The sequence below is a fragment of the Cuculus canorus genome, chromosome 2 (genome assembly GCF_017976375.1).
Source record: "Cuculus canorus isolate bCucCan1 chromosome 2, bCucCan1.pri, whole genome shotgun sequence".
Taxonomy (NCBI): domain Eukaryota; kingdom Metazoa; phylum Chordata; class Aves; order Cuculiformes; family Cuculidae; genus Cuculus; species Cuculus canorus.
The window spans coordinates 143,836,100-143,844,925 of NC_071402.1; the positions used below are offsets into that span (position 1 = coordinate 143,836,100).

Below are 8,826 nucleotides of genomic sequence, written 5' to 3' on the forward strand. Positions count from 1 at the left end.
CTCTACTCTGTCTGCAACTGGGAAATTAGTGTCTTCTTAACATGACTGAGAGAAAGGCAAGCCGCTGCAACTCAGAGCTGTTATTTTGTCTGAGTGGCATTCTTTCCAAGTCATCATTTTTACCTCTCTACACTGGATAACACACTGTGGTTCCTCAGTTTCTATTTTCAGTTAGTTTGTCTAGGATGAATTGTAAGCAAGCTGGCTGTGCTTGCTGGCTGCCAGCACAAGCCAGCCAGTCTAGTGCAAAATCTCATTATCAGTCTTTTATTTTCAACTCACTTAAACTCTAGTACAGTTCAAGTCTGCCAAAGGTGCTGTTATCTCTCTATAGGGGAGTGGTCTTTTCCACTTGGAGAGTATCTTTCTGCATTTTTTGGTCCACGTATGTGCACATATAAGGGAGGGGTGGGAGGAAGGAGCAGCTCCCCTAAGAGACAAACATCCATTCCTCTTCTTAAGCTGGAAACCTATTTAAATCTGCTTGCTGGGAATCAGCCCTTCAGCTGATTCCCAACACATGCACAAGGTAGGGTGAGCTGCTCTGCTCAGTTTTTAAAGAGCCCCTACAGCCTGTTACACAGGGTGTGACATTTCCGACTCAAGACCAGCTTTCAGCTGTTTGTGCCAGGCTACACTGATTCAGTCTGGAAAAGTCTATACTAATTGTATGCATCATGTGGGTGTTTTCCTTGCTCACAGAAAAGATCAACCAAAGTGTTCAGTCATTTCTGAAATTAAATGTAGGTGGAATATATTGTTAATCAATAGGAAAAAGTTAATCAAACTTTTTATGGAGAAAGTTTTATTTGAAATTGAATAAGGGAGCTCTTTTTTTGGATGCTTTTCACTGCATCAAAGAAAATCTCATTCGGCCAAATTATAGGTTATTTTAAATCTCAGTTTAAATAGACACTTGCTACTGCTTAAGGGTTAAGACTGTCCGTGAGCAAGCTTATGCCTCTCACAGTTATAGTCCTGTTGCTTGTGCATCATTCCCACAGTTCAAATAAGGTTCTCCAGCCCCTCTCAGCTCCTAGCCTGGGTACGCACTCTCCTTACAAAGCCACTACACATGCTGCAGCCCAAGATTACATGATCTAGACAGAATTTCCCAGTAATGGTTCTTTCCAGCTGCTACATGCTGAGCCAGAGCCAAGCAAGGAATGGAGAAAAGGGACATTTTCCTGCACTTTCAGTGACCTCTCAGCTGGCATCTAGGCAGTGTGAAGGAAGAAGCTTTCTGATTCAGAGGCAGACTGAGCAAGAGCCAGAACTAAGGCCTTGCAGTGGAGAACAAGCAGGCTGTGCTGGAAGTAGGAACATGTGGGATGAAAGCGGGGACTTGCAGAGAAGCCAGAAGTTCAGGTTTGGTAGGACAGGAAATACTGTCTTGAAGCCACCAAAGGAAATGACAGCTGGCAGAGAGTGAAGATCCAGAGCAAAGATATCAGAGTTGTGGACTAATGGGGTGGTAGAGGTGAATGTGAGATGGAAGAAACAAAATGTTGAGGGAACTAGAGCACAAGTAAAATAAACTGATAGAGAAGTTGGGACAGAGAGAGAAGGCACTCCGAGAATGCAGTCCCGGGATAGAGACTGGCATTACAAACTAGTGGAAGTGAGTAGCTCTGGGAAGTGGACAAAGTGAGCAGTCACAGGTGGGAGACAGCCAGGAAAAAGAGTCAGGAGGGAATTCGAATTACCTGGGCAAGGAGATGGGAAGTGTAGGCTCAGCTGGGACTTTGAATAGAAGGAACTTTTTTTAATGAATATTAATGAATAAAACAAAGAAGGCTACAGTTAACAACAAAACAAAAAGCAGCTAAATTATCTTCTTATATCTGAGGAGACAAGAGGAAGCCCAGGACATGAGCAGCTGCCTGTCCTGAATACAGGATCCACCCTCGCACCACTTACACACCAGACTGGGTGCTGCAGCTCCTCCCAGCACTGTCAGACTGCACAGGGAACCATGCCGTGCCTGCTCGACTGGCTGCAGCAGGGACATGGGAGCCCATGGTGAGAAGGTTTGCTGATGGCAAGAGTTCCTGGAAGTGGCATTCAAGTTGATGAAGTCACCTGCTACTTATGCATCTTTTCTAGAGTGGGTCCTCTAGGAATTTTAGGGCAATTTTTACTTGCTGTCCATTTACCACAACTTGGTGGTCAGACTGTTGGCTGCATTCTGATGCCAGATACTAGGTGGAGAGGTTTTGGCTGTCTCATGTAACAATATAACTTTTATTGATCTTAACCTACCAATCATAATAATCATAGCAAGATAAAAATGGGGAAATCTGTTGTGGGTGAAATGTATCATGGACCACAACACTCATCAGATGAGTAGCAGTTAATGGTTATTATATTTACTGTTGCTGTGTTGGGTGGACTTTCATGCTTATTTTGGAAATAGTTCCTGATCTTCCTCCCCTGGCCAATGCATATGGCCATGACTGTAAGTGCTCAAGCTAGGCTGATCCTCTTACTCTGGATTGCGTTTAACAAAAAACTCCAGCTGTCTCTATGTTTTCTATGTGCAGAAGGTTGTTAACCCACACAGCTTTTGGCGTACCTGATGCTGGTCTTCACTTCTCTCTGCAGTGACCTGTCACCATTTGGGTTGAGCTAGTCTGCTGCCATTTAAAGTCAACCAGGTACCATCAGCATTTAAGAACTTGTTTTATGTGGTGTTTTATATACTGTGAACAAATACATTCAATAAGGCTGGTGCTAGCACAGAGCAGGAGAGTGCTCGGCAGTGCTGTTGAACTGGCATCTTTGTCTGCAGTAGCTTTTTGCCATATTGTAAGAATCGAGCCCTGCAGAATCAGATGGGTGTGGAGATGAACAGACAGTGTTAACATTTCTTTTCCAGTTCTGTAGCAATTACAGCATTACGCTGTCAAGCCTGCATGTTAAGATAGATGAAAAGTATCCTCTAATTTCAGTTTGTGATTCTTAAGATCTCCTTTTTGCTGGTAGCACTAAGTACTATATGTCAACTCATATGTTGAAAGCACAGTTCCTGCAGATCTCAGCTACAGTGATCTGACTGTGTCCACAAATGAAATCCTAGGTTATCAAGTCAGCACCCAAAATGAAGAATATGAAATTAAAGACTAACACAATAAGAACCCCATGCAGGAACTCTCTAGCAGAAGCAGAGCAGACTCTAGTCCTCCAGGGACAGCATTCTGCTATCTTAATTATAAAGCAGTCCTGTTTCTTCATGCAGTTGCCTGTGTCACTCTCTGTTCATTTTCCAGTTTCAGCAACAATGGGAACAACGGTCTGGCAGACATCAGAGGCTTTTGGTTCAGAAACTGATTTATATCCACAGCAGGGAATATGCAATGTTGTAAGTAAAATCTATGCTAACAGTTAAAATTACAAAATTAGCTTTGCCAAGTTTTAATTATTGACTGCAGCATTAATATTATTTGAATATATTTTTTTCTGAATACAGACACATTTATGCACTCTACTTGTTTATTAGTTCATGTTCTTTCTCATCCCAGAGGTTGCTGAGAAAAAAATTACACGAGATAGGAAAAACAGGAAAGTTAATTTGGACTCGTCCACACAGGCAGCTGTAACATGCCAGCATTACCACTTCACTTCCATTTAGAATACGTAAGACCAACAGAAAAAGTTAAAGGACATTTTTGCAAAGAAATTACTGGAAACAGCTTGATTGATATAAGCATAAGACTACATGTATGCTGTTTAGAAGAAAGGTTATAGTCCCTCTATAGAAGGTTTCTGTGCCAGTAAATATTACTTGGTTTTATAAAAAAGGATGGAAATGTAGACTTAAAGTAAGTTGACTGACCTTTCTTCAACTTGATAATTCACATCTGGTTCTGGAAATGCCAGATCTGATTTTTGAGCAAATAATGTGGTGTTTTCTATCCCTGAACAGACCACAGTAAGAGAGGTGGAACTATCTGGTTCCAGGTTGTTTATGCAGTACGTGTCGACACTTTGCATGCAGTCAGTGTCACTGTGTGCAGATGGCCTTTACTATTTTCTGCTTAAGGTACTATCTTGGGGAGCTCCTGCTTTTTGCACTGATTGGGTGGGAGCTCAGAACCACCGTCCTCCCTGGGACACTTGCCAGACGCAGCATCAGAGCTAAAGAGTTACGAAGTAGACAAATAAAATGAAAAAAACACCAGGGAAAACTTGTGGACGAAGTATGCTGCTTACTAAACCTGTTTGTCTTTCTAGACACCAGCAAAGGCTGATGAAAAAAGACTCTTCTATAAAAGCAAAACCAGCTTGTGTGTGCTATGTAATGTTTTTCCTTTTAGAATCAGGTTGGCAGTGTCTCTTTAATGTGCAGCACTGTGAACTTAAAAGAAATCTCATTATCAGCCTTTCCAGCCTTAAGCACTTCGTCAAGTATTCCATGATTGCTGGGTTGCAGATGCTGCAGTTAAGGTGGTGGGGTTTTGTTTGCATGCCCTTAGGCCCTTTTCTTGTTTTTCTGTGTTGCTATAAATATCTTACCCCTGAGAAAATACATGAAAGTAATCATATAGACATTAATGAGATGCTGTATGATTTTTTTTCACATTCTGGAGTCACAAAGCATAACTTTTAATTACCCATTTTTGTTTTGGGAATAGTAGTTTCTCCTTCAAACATATATCATGATCAGATATATGTATAACTTCTTCTCTCGAATTCTTGATTTCCCCTGGCCAGCTTTTAATAAATAAGGAAATATTTATGCCTCAATCAGAGTTATGCACCCCTGAGTAAAAGTTTCAGTTCCTCTGTTGTGGGTCTCAGTACTGTACATCTGTCATGTATTGTTCACAGAAATCCTCAAGACAGAAATCAAAACATTGGAGTATAGTTTGTTTCAGTTCATTTTTAAACTTCTAAATTAAAGACAGAAAACTTAATTCTGATGTAGTCATATCCAACTGATAAGGTAACTTTTTTTTATCCCTTGCCTTACCCCAAAACAGTTGGTAAGGCAAAGCCATATAACTTAATTTAAACTACATCCAGATGATATTACATGCTCTTGTTGTATATTCAGGAGAATACTCCTTTTTGCAAACATTTTTGAAAAATCCAAAAACGTGACTTTAGACTGTTCATTGGTGTGGGGTTTTGGTTAGGTAGCTTTCATCAAAGTAAAAACCAGTAATGATCTGTTGGTGTTAAAAACAGCTTCAAATTGCTGAGACATAGTGTTTTCAAATAGAGGATCCATTGCAGCCAGGATTCACTGGCTGCATTACGTTAGATTTCAAAACTACCTCTTGCAGTTCCATTGCCATCATTGCATCAATGCAGAAAATCATGGCAGAGTGCAGGAGAGTGTGTAAGGTCTGCACTTCACAGCTGTGGCACCTCCACTGTGTTGAAGCCTTTGAAATAACTAAGTGGAGGAGAAGGATTTTGCAGAGACTTCTGAAGGTATCCTAATGACTTTTAGCCTTTGATGTGCTTGGGTTAACCTAATTCAGTTTCTCACTGTATGCAAAATATTATCAGATTTTCTAGTGTCTAGCTTCTTTCCTTTTAGTTTAATTTCTAAAGAATCAAATCTTAGATGTCTGTGTCTTGCCAGTAATCTTGGAATTGGTAGCAAGTTTCAATCAAAGCTGACATAGGTCTCAAAGATAAGTTTGAGTTTACTCAGACATAAGTTCAATTTTGTGAAAGCAGGTGGCTGATACAAGAAGGAAATCAAAACTGGGTACAAGAGCTCAGCTGTTATTGGGTGTCAGGGAATCTGTTCAGAGGAGCAACGTCTGTCAGACTCAAACCATCATAAAAGCTTCCATCAGAATTTTGTGTGGATGGAAAATGGGAGGATTACAGTACAGACCCTTGGTGTAGAGGGTGTTGTGATGTGGCCATTTCTTTGTCTTTCAGTTTGAAAGTAGAGCTAGACCATTAAATTTCACCTGTGCCCTCCTTTCTTTTCTGTCCTGTGCTATCCTAATGTTCCGCAAGCTACATATCTGAAATTTCATTCCTTCCTCCCAACGAACCCACCAGAAGTTTATGGAATCTGATTTGAATTTCATGTATTTGCTATCCAAACCAGCAATTCAACCACCCTATGCCTGCTTTCCTAAACATATACTGTAAAAAAGCTATCTTGTGGTCATGTGCTATTTGTCATTTTAATGTGATTGCAGATGTTCCTGTACTCACCCAAGGCTATCTCTGTCTCTTTCACACTTGCTTGTGTTTCGTTTTCTAGACTGTATTCTTAGGAGGAACACATTTGTCTGAATTAGTGGCACACCCATCCTAAGACCGTAAATTGGTTTTCTTGCTAGTTTAATTCTTACCTTAAACTAAAAGTTCTTTGTTTCTTTTAAATATTCTAAGCCTGCTTGCTTCTCTAAGCTTTTCATCTTTAGAGAAATGTAATTCTAGATTGTGACAAGTGGCTTTTAGTGTCCTTAGATGGGGTTTGGATGTCATAAATCCTGACAGAAGAATATTTATTGCAATATCTTGCTGTTAGGAATTGCTAGTATTAGAAATTTTAGACTGCCAAAGATTATGGACTAATCTGAAGAAAGAGCTGCGTCCTGGCAGGGTAGGGTTGGTGAACACCATACAAATTACACAGTTTTAAGCTGCTTTAGTGATCAGAGAATAAATCACTGGGCTCAGAGAGAGACTTGGTAGTCACTAAGCACACAGGATACTCACTGTGTTTCTTCTCAGTTTCTAATTTTGCAAATGATGTGAGAGCAGATCTAGAATGCTGGAAATACTAATACAGGAGTGATTGTGGAAGTGCTGGCTACCCTGGTCACAGATGTCTGTTTTGGGGAAAAGCAAACATTTAAAGCCATATAAAAGCATCTCAGGGAGTATTTGATTTTTAAAGGCATTGAGCAACAATATCTCCCACCTGCGATGAAAGAGCAAGAACACCAGTAGTGGTTGTTTTCAGGGACAGACGTATTTTCATGGAAGATAAGGGCCAATCACCAATTTCATAGTTCTGTTTTTCTTTGTATGACTATGTCTTCTAAGTCCAACCTTTCCATGGCTGAAAATGAGGTTGAACTATACTTTCTGCTACTCTCAAAACTGCATATTTCTGAATGGGTTGTCGGTGACTACCTTCATTTCCCCATAATCAAACAAAACCGCCACTATCTTATCTTCTGGTGTACATGTTGCTCATTGACTGTGGGTATAGCGGCCACAGACCCTCTGTTCCCTTTCTCACAGCCTAAGTCGCTTTTGCTCTACTCCTGTCTTGACCAGCTCTGCTATATCACCACCTTTGGCTTCTTATCTCAGCCTTCCTCTCTTGTTTGGCTGCCTGGCAGAAAAGGATCTGCTGGTGCTGGTTGACAGCCTGCTGAATATAAGCCAGCAGCGTGGCCAGGTGGCCAAGAAGGCCAACAGCATCCTAGCTTGTATCAAAAATGGTGTGCCCAGCAGGACCAGGGAAGTGATTGTGCCCCTGTACTCTGCACTGGTGAGGCCATACCTGAAATACTGTGTTCAGTTCTGGGCCCCTCAGTAGAAGAAGGACATCAAGTTGCTTGAGCATGTTCAGAGAAGGGCAACAGAAGGTGGTGAAGGGTCTGGACCACAAGTCTTATGAGAAGTGACTGAGGGAACTGGGGCTGTTTAGGAAAGGAGGCTGAAGGGAGAACTGATTGCTCTCGACAACTACCTGAAAAGAGGTTGTAGCAAATTGGGTGCTGGTCTCTTCTCCGAAGTAACAAGTGGTAGGACAAGAGAAAATAGATTCAAGTTGTGCCAGTGAAGGTTTAGACTGGATAATAGGAAGAAAATCCTAACTGAAAGGGTGGTGAAGCATTGGAACAGGCTGCCCGGGGAAGTGATGGAGTCACCATCCCTGGAGGTGTTAAAAAAACATGTAGATGTGGCACTTCGTGACATGTTTTAGTAAGGATGGTGGTATTGGGCTAATGGTTGGACTTGATGATCTTAGAGGTCTTTTCCAACCTTAATGATTCTATGATTGTCCCATGGTCTCTGTCCAGACAGTGCTCTCATTTCTTCTCTTGTCTTGCCTCTCCGTCTCCAGCCTGTCCCTGCCGTGGATGACCATTGTTTCTGGGTTGCTGCAGACTAGCATCAGGGTCCAAAGAAGCAGAGGAAAACTAGCTGAAGAAAACCACTTTGATCAGCCCCAGACTAGCACAGAATCACTGAAGCCAGAATTGTTGAAACACCAAGCTGTGACGCTATATCAAGTCTAAACTGATCCAGCTCAGGCCCGTTGTTCATGCAGGCTGAGATGAATTTCCAGAGTGGCTAAAGCACTCCTCCTGCCAAATTTCATTTCTTTACTTTGATGTATGGGCCCTTTGGGACTGTCTAAAGACAAAGTTGCTGTTCTTTTTAATGTGAGGGAAACAGCACATTTTTTCTTGTACTTGTTGGAGAGCGAAACCATTTTGGCTGAAATGTTTATACATACTCAGTCTGAGGCAATTCTTGATACTTGCACACATGCATCACATGTATCCAGCCTTAGGCAGACACCTGCTATGGAAAATGTGAGACCTGGTGGCCCAAGTCTGACAATAGCATCAGCAATGGAAAATGTGGTCTAATTGTGGGAATTATCCAGCAGCATTTAGCAGGTGAGTTTTCCCAACACCACCCTAAATTAACCTTCCACTGAAAAGTTTTTAAAAGATTCAACAATCTATTTGTCCTTTGCAGTAATTTTCCTCTTAAAAAAACCTTTGGCATGGACTTGTTCATATAAAATAATGATTTGAGGAAACAGAGGAAGTTAAAATCCCACCCATCCTTTTCTCTCCAGTTTGTTTATTTTCCATGTGA

General features: G+C 41.3%; 1 long non-coding RNA gene across 1 annotated transcript; it reads left to right on the forward strand.

Moving 5' to 3' along the window:
* The first annotated feature begins 2,548 nt into the window (after positions 1–2,548).
* LOC128851147 (uncharacterized) lies at positions 2,549–8,615 on the forward strand. Its single transcript, XR_008448414.1, has 3 exons — positions 2,549–2,657; positions 3,270–3,361; positions 8,060–8,615. It is a non-coding gene; the product is annotated as an uncharacterized LOC128851147 (long non-coding RNA).
* The last annotated feature ends 211 nt before the right edge of the window (positions 8,616–8,826 follow it).